Here is a 7,417-nt window from a genome sequence, read left to right as displayed (position 1 = left end):
ATTCTCACCAATGATTTACATAAGTATTTCTATCCCTATTTTATTAATTATTTTCGAAAACTCCATTACTATTTTATATCCGCCTGACTGAGATTTACAAGGTGACCATAGCTTGCTTCATACCAACAATCTCCGTGGGATTCAACCCTTACTCACATAAGGTATTACTTGGACGACCCAGTGCACTTGCTGGTTAGTTGTGCGAAGTTGTGAACCATGGTATTGGCATCATGTTTTTGGCGCCATTGCCAGGGAAAGAAAGAGCGATGAATTTTACATAATCAAAGTGTAATCACAATTTCTGCGCACCAGGCATTCAGAGTATCCATCTCAAGAACTCCCTTCTTCTGAGTTGTCCCATTATTCACAGGATTCCTTTCAGAAGTGTACATGAATTGGTTATTTGCAACCATTTCAATGAGTTCTTGAGCTTCTGCAGGCGTCTTCTTCAGATGAAGAGATCCTCTAGCAGAGCTATCCAATGACATCTTGGATAGTTTAGACAGACCATCATAGAGAATATCAATGATGCTCCATTTTGAAAGCATGTCAAAAGGGTACCTTCTGATCAATTGCTTGTATCTTTCTCAAGCTTCATAGAGGGACTCACCATCCTTCTGTCTAAAGGTTTGGACTTCCACTCTAAGCTTACTCAATTTTTGAGGTGGAAAGAACTTTGCCAAGAAGGCATTGACTAGCTTTTCCCAAGAGTTCAGGCTTTCCTTAGGTTGTGAATCCAACCATGTTCTAGCTCTGTCTCTTACAGCGAAAGGAAAGAGCATAAGTCTGTAGACTTCAGGGTCAACCCCGTTGGTCTTGACAGTGTCACAGATTTGCAAGAACTCAGCTAAGAACTGATGAGGATCTTCCAATGGAAGTCCATGAAACTTGCAATTCTGTTGCATTAGAGAAACTAATTGAGGCTTAAGCTCAAAGTTGTTTGCTCCAATGGCAGGGATAGAGATGCTTCTCCCATAGAAATCAGGAGTAGGTGCAGTAAAGTCACCAAGCACCTTCCTTGCATTGTTGGCATTGTTATTTTCGGCTGCCATTGTTTCTTTTTCCTTGAAAAGCTCTGTTAGGCCCTCTAAAGAGAATTGTGCTTTAGCTTCTCTTAGCTTTCTCTTCAAGGTCCTTTCAGGTTCAGGATCAGCTTGAACAAGTATGCCTTTATCTTTGTTCCTGCTCATATGAAAGAGAAGAGAACAAGAAAGTATGGAATCCTCTATGTCACAGTATAGAGATTCCTTGTAGTGTCAGAGGAAAAGAAGAATAGAAGGAGGAGGTAGAGATGAGAGAATTCGAACTTATTAAAGAAATAGGGTTCGAATTGCACCTTGAGGAGGAGTGTTAGTCCTTTAAATAGAAGGATGTGAGAAGAGGGGAAGAAATTTTCGAAATTAGAGTAAGAGATTTTGAAAATTTGGTAATTGATTTTCGAAAACTAAGATTGAGAAAGAAATCAAGTGATTTTTGAAAAATATTTTGAAATCAGAAATTAAAAAGATATGATTGAAAATTAATTTTGAAAAAGGGTGTGATTGAAAAGATATGATTGAAAATCGAATTAAAAAGAGAAAGTTTTAAAACTAAAGTTGATTACTTGATTAAAAAGAAATTAAAAGATATGATTCTAAGATTTAAAATTTTGATCCTTTCTTAATAGGCAAGTAACAACTTGAAAATTTTTGAAGTAAATCTTGAATCGAAGCAAGGATTTTTGAAAATAGTAAAAATAAATATAAAATGGAAAGAATTTGATTTTGAAAGAGATATGATTGAAAAGATATGATTTGAAAAAGATTTGATTTTGAAAAATTATGAAAACTTGAAAAAAATGTGAATTAAAAACAAAATCTTTCCTCTAGTGTCATCCTGGCGTTAAACGCCCAGAATGGTGCCCATTCTGGCGTTTAACGCCCAAATCTCTACCTTTTTGGGCGTTAAACGCCCAGCCAGGTACCCTGGCTGGCGTTTAAACGCCAGTTTCCTTCTTCACTGGGCGTTTTGAACGCCTAGCTTTTTCTGTTTGATTCCTCTGCTGAATGTTCTGAATCTTCAATTCTCTGTATTATTGACTTGAAAAGACATAGTTTTTTAAAATTTTTTTTTGAATTTTTTATGATGAGAATCAATAAAAATGCAACTAAGATCAAATAAACAATGCATGTAAGACACCAAACTTAGAAATTTTGTATACTAAGGACAATAACAATTTAAAAATGCATGTAAGAAACAACAAGACACACGAAACAAGAGAATTTAAAGATCAGAGCAATGAAATCATCAAGAACAACTTGAAGATCAATGAAGAACAATATGTATAAATTCGAAAAATGCAAGAAGAAGAAAGTCATGCAATTGACACCAAACTTAAAAATTGATACTAGACTCAAACAAGAAACATAAAATATTTTTGATTTTTATGGTTTTATAAATTTTTTTGTATTATTTTCGAAAATTATATAGAAAAGAAAATAAAGAGAATCAAAACTTTTAATAAGAATTCCAGGAATCATGCAATGTTAGTCTAAAGCTTCAGTCTAAAAAGGATTAGACATGTTTGGCCAAGCTTCAGCAGGACATTACATTCAATAGCTAAATTGATGAGAATCAATCAGCTTTTGTGATGGTGGGAACATCACCTTGAAACTCTAGAATTCATTCTTAAAAATTCTGAAGAAAAGATACCTAATCTAAGCAATAAGATGAACCGTCAGTTGTCCAAACTCGAACAATCCCCGGCAACGGCGCCAAAAACTTGGTGCACGAAGTTGTGATCATCAACAATGGCGCCAAAGACTTGGAGCTCTCAAACATGAATCACACTTTGTCACAATTCCGCACAACTAACCAGCAAGTGCACTGGGTCGTCCAAGTAATAAACCTTACGTGAGTAAGGGTCGATCCCACGGAGATTGTCGGCTTGAAGCAAGCTATGGTCATCTTGTAAATCTCAGTCAGGCAGATTCAAATGGTTATGGAGTTTAAGGTGATGAAAATAAACATAAAATTAAGATAGAGATACTTATGTAATTCATTGGTGGATTTCAGATAAGCGTATGAAGATGCTTTGTTCCCCTTGAACCTCTGCTTTCCTATTGCCTTCTTCCAATCATTTATACTCCTTTCCATGGCAAGATTTATGTTGGGCATCACCGTTGTCAATGGCTACATCCCATCCTCTCAGTGAAAATGGTCTTGATGCTCTGTCACAACATCGGCTAATCAGCTGTCGGTTCTCGATCATGTCGGAATAGGATCCATTGATCCTTTTGCGTCTGTCACACGCCCCACAATCGCGAGTTTGAAGCTCGTCACAGTCATTCCTTCCCAGATCCTACTCAGAATACCACAGACAAGGTTTAGACATTCCGGATCTCAGGAATGACTGCCATTAATTCTAGCCTATACCACGAAGGTTCCAATCTTAGATTAGAAACCCAAGAGATATGCATTCAAGCTTGTTTGCATGTAGAACGGAAGTGGTTGTCAGTCACGCGTTCATAGGTGAGAATGATGATGAGTGTCACGGATCATCACATTCATCAAGTTGAAGAACGAATGAATATCTTGGAGAAGAAATAGACTTGAGTTGAATAGAAAAACAATAGTACTTTGTATTAATTCATGAAGAACAGCAGAGCTCCACACCTTAATCTATGGTGTGTAGAAACTCCACCATTGAAAATACATAAGAACAAATAGTGTAAGCATGGCCGAATGGCCAGCCTCAAAGGTCTATGGACTAAACGTCCCAAGATGTGTATAAATACAATAGCAAAAGGTCCTTTTTATAGAAAACTAGTAGCCTAGGGTTACAGAAATCAGTAATTAATGCAGAAATCTTCTTCTGGGCCCACTTGGTGTGTGCTTGGGCTGAGCATTGAAGCTTCCATATGTAGAGAATTTTCTTGGAGTTAAACGCCAGCTTTTGTGCCAGTTTGGGCGTTTAACTCCAACTTTTGTGCCAGTTTTGGAGTTAAACGCCAGAATTCTTGAGCTGACTTGGAACGCCTGTTTGGGCCATCAAATCTTGAGCAAAGTATGAACTATTATATATTTCTGGAAAGCCCAGAATGTCTACTTTCCAAAGCAATTGAGAGCGCGCCAATTAGACATCTATAGCTCCAGAAAATCCACTTTGAGTGCAGGGAGGTCAGAATCCAACAGCATCTGCAGTCCTTTTTCAGCCTCTGAATCAGATTTTTGCTCAGGTCCCTCAATTTCAGCCAGAAAATACCTAAAATCACAGAAAAACACACAAACTCATAGTAAAGTCCAGAAATATAATTTTTAAATAAAAACTAATAAAAATATAATAAAAACTAATTAAAATATACTAAAAATATACTAAAAACAATGCCAAAAAGCGTATAAATTATCCGCTCATCACATACCAACCACCATATCAACCATGCTTAGAGCCACCACCATTCCCACACCAATACTCCCAAGAACCACAAAGTTCATACACACCACCTCAAGAATTTCACCAACATGAACCACCTTCTAATTACAACAACCTTCCCTCAAACAATGAACCCTCTCTTCCACCACCACCTCCCGATGAAGCCCTCACGCTAGACTTAAGAGATCTTGAATCTTATATCTTAAGGCAACACGAGGAGGATGAAAAGAAGTTTAAGGAGTTGAGAGCTAAGATGGCTATCATGGTAGAAGCCATTGGTAACATAGTCTCATCCCGCCTAAGCCTATGCGATCAAAGAACTCCTATTGTTGAATATGGAGAAGCAACCAAAGAGCTTAGTAAGGGAGTGACTTTGAAGCTCCAAGGTGAGGAAGAGGAGTTAAAGCAAGAAATGCAACAAGAGGAGGATGTAGAGATTATTGAACAAAAGGAAGTCGTGGTTGGAGCTTTAGGATATGTTGAGTACATAGAGGAATCACAAATTGAAGAGCCTTCTTCCATGGAGTTCGAAGTTGATGTTGAGGAGGAGAGTGCACAACCTTCAAGGAACAATGTGATTGGAGAATTGGAAGAAGTGTTCCAAGCAACAAGCCCTCCTATTTATGATGATTCCGAATCAACATATGATCCTTTTGAGCTTAATGAGTCCTTCCCCAATATGCTTGGAATTGATGATGAGGTATACTTCACTAAGCCTCCTATCTATGATGAGAGTGATGTGGAAGAGGTAGAAGAACTTGGTGAAGAAGAATGTGAACTTGAGGAAGCTTGGCAAGAGGTAGAACTTGAAAAACCTTGCCAAGTGGTGGAAGCCTCTAGAAGAGGATGGACGGGAGTGGAGCACGCCTTGTCAAGATCATTGGGAATTCCTCCACCTAGGTTGTCATCTATTCCTTCATTTGAGTGGGTAAAACTTCTAACTCTTAGCTTTATTATCCCACTTGAATATGGTTTGCTTGAGACGGATGACCAACTTAGGGTGCTTTGTGGAATTAAGCGTAAGAGGAGGATGTTTAGTGGTTGGCGTTGTAAGTCTAGGCTCATTATGGTGAAAAGCTCAAAATTGAGGAGCATGAATTGGTGTAGTGCTCAATTGGATGGGTCTAGGAGGGTAGTTTGGTGCCTTCTTCAGAATTCATCTCTCTTGCCACCCAGAGGAAATCACCATGATCAACTCAAAGACGGGTGTGAAAACAAAGTGTGGGATCCTGGATCGCATTTGGAAGATCAACTTTGGGAGCCTATGGTTTGTGAAGAACTCCATCAAAGCTTGGAGTTATTAAATTTGAATGATGAAGCACAATGGAAGTCCAAGCATTGGTGGATGTTCAAGGATGGATTCAAGCACAAGCCACCTTGATGAGGAGATCCCCATAAGTCCAACTTAAGGACAATAAACAAAAGTGCTAGGTGGGAGACAACCCACCATGGTAAACTCTTTCCTTTTTCTCTTTTGTATATATTGGTAAAATAGGTTTAATTCCTTGTTTTGATTGCTTAGTTGAGTTTATTTGGGAATCTAGTAGGTTAAATAAGGTTTTATGATGTTTTGGTAGCTGTTTGGAGGTTTGGAATGCTTGCTTTGGTGTAAAAACATAGAAAAATTTTGAAAAACAGAGCACCATCCAGCACACGCGTGCTTCATGCGTACACGTGAGTCAAGCCATTTCGACCATCCACGCGCACGCGTCATGTATGCGTATACGTGGATTGAATTTTTCCACTTCCCATACATTCACCCGAGAGTTGTGCCTGAAGTGTGCCAACTTTGTGCCCCAGGGCACGCGCACGCGTACCTTGCGCGTACGCATCGACTCTCTGCTTTGCCATGCACGCGTACGCGTCGCTTCCATTTCATCAATCCACGCTTACGTGCACATGATGCGCACGCGTGGATTGCTCTGTTTCACCCACCTTCTTTTCTTCTCTTCTTTCCATTCCTTTCCTTCTTCTCTTTTCTCTTTTTTTCTTTCCACCTTTCAAACATCATCCAACACTACCAAACACCATGTAACACCATTTCTTTTAGTTAGTTAGTTTAATTTTTGTTTTTCATTATAAGTGTTGGATTACTAATCTTGTCTACTATTTACTGCTGCTTAGTACTAATAGGATGTTATCTTAACATCATTATAGTTAATTGTCATTGTTGGATTTCTTTGTTGAGGGTGTATTTGGTTATTGGGTTTGGAATTTTTTATGTTTACCAAGTACATGGTACATTGCCTTCATGCATCTTAACTCTTTGAATTGCATGTTTTGGCCACCATGCATTCATCATCTATTGTTAGGCAATTGTACATTATCAATGCATTTTTTTAGGATGCTTATTCTAATTGATCATCACCTATTTCATGCATTGAGATTGTGGAATTGAGAAATTGGATCGAAAGCTTACCTAATGACATATTTTTGAGCTTTTCAAGCTTTGTGGACCATGCTTGCTATGTGATTGATTTTTGACTTCTATATCCTTTTTCCTAAGTTCCATAGCATCCATGTGTTTCAACTCTATGTCACTTAGGTGTTGCAACAACTTCAATATGTGTCATTATTTGATGTGTGAGCTCTCTATACCATTTTGTTCATCAAATTTACTTACACATCAATCAATGTCCATGCATTATCCAATTTCATAATTGCTTGATTTTTGCTTGAATGCTTTTATGCTTCTTCACTACTTGTTGGGTTGTTTTAGCCTATGAGTATTTTAAAGTATCTCAAGCACACTAGAATGAGTGAAGTGCATGTTTTCTTTTGTGTAATTGTGACATAACTTTTTGTACTAGTGTGTGTGTGTATTCTAAACCGCGCGCAATTTTAGAACCCACACACCTATCTTTCATCAATGTCACACCAATTCACTCACTCAATTCTAGTGATTCACCTCATTCCAACAATTCACGCTTCCTAGCTTTTGTATGTTTTCATCTTACGGTGTTTATTTTTTTTATCATGATCGATGCACCATAAGCAAAAATAGAA

The 7,417-nt window shown here is 38.0% G+C and overlaps 1 non-coding gene across 1 annotated transcript; it reads left to right on the top strand.

Moving 5' to 3' along the window:
* Positions 1–542: 542 nt before the first annotated feature.
* LOC148555029 (small nucleolar RNA R71) lies at positions 543–650 on the top strand. Its single transcript, XR_015888073.1, has one exon. It is a non-coding gene; the product is annotated as a small nucleolar RNA R71 (small nucleolar RNA).
* Positions 651–7,417: the final 6,767 nt, after the last annotated feature.

The sequence above is a fragment of the Arachis ipaensis genome, chromosome B6 (genome assembly GCF_059453495.1).
Source record: "Arachis ipaensis isolate K30076 ecotype BB chromosome B6, ASM5945349v1, whole genome shotgun sequence".
Lineage (NCBI taxonomy): Eukaryota > Viridiplantae > Streptophyta > Magnoliopsida > Fabales > Fabaceae > Arachis > Arachis ipaensis.
This window is presented reverse-complemented; position numbering and strand designations above follow the sequence as displayed.